This window comes from Bison bison, unplaced genomic scaffold (genome assembly GCF_000754665.1).
Source record: "Bison bison bison isolate TAMUID 2011002044 unplaced genomic scaffold, Bison_UMD1.0 scf7180017864349, whole genome shotgun sequence".
Classification (NCBI taxonomy): Eukaryota; Metazoa; Chordata; class Mammalia; order Artiodactyla; family Bovidae; genus Bison; species Bison bison.
This window is the reverse complement of record NW_011494921.1, coordinates 4,371,421-4,372,160: the sequence shown is the minus strand read 5'-3', so window position 1 is coordinate 4,372,160 and position 740 is coordinate 4,371,421.

Genomic DNA, 740 nt, shown 5'->3' with positions numbered 1-740 from the left:
TGGAAAAGATCAGTTTTCATTCCAATCCCAAAGAAAGGCAAAGCCAAAGAATGCTCAAACTACCACACAATTGCACTCATCTCACACTGTAGCAAAGTAATGCTCACAATTCTCCAAGCCAGGCTTCAATGGTATGTGAACCATGAATCTCCAGATGTTCAAGCTGGTTTTAGAAAAGGCAGAGGAACCAGAGATCAAATTGCCAACATCTGCTGGATCATCGAAAAAGCAAGAGAGTTCCAGAAAAACATCTGCTTTATTAACAGTGCCAAAGCCTTTGACTGTGGATCAAACAAACTGTGGAAAATCCTTAAAGAAATGGGAATACCAGACCACCTGACCTGCCTCCTGAGAAATCTGTATGCAGGTCAGGAAGCAACAGTTAGAACTGGACATGGAACAACAGACTGGTTCCAAATTGGGAAAGGAGTACATCAAGTCTGTATATTGTCACCCTGCTTATTTAACTTACATGCAGAGTACATCATGTGAAATGCTGGACTGGATGAAGCATAAACTGGAATCAAGATCATCAGGAGAAATATCAATAACCTCAGATATGCAGATGACACCACCCTTATGGCAGAAAGTGAAGAGGAACAAAAGAACCTCTTGATGAAAGTGAAAGAGGAGAGTGAAAAAGTTGGCTTAAAACTCAACATTCAGAAAACAAAGATCATGGCATCCGGTCCCATCACTTCATGGCAAATAGATGGGGAAACAGTGGAAACAGTGACAGA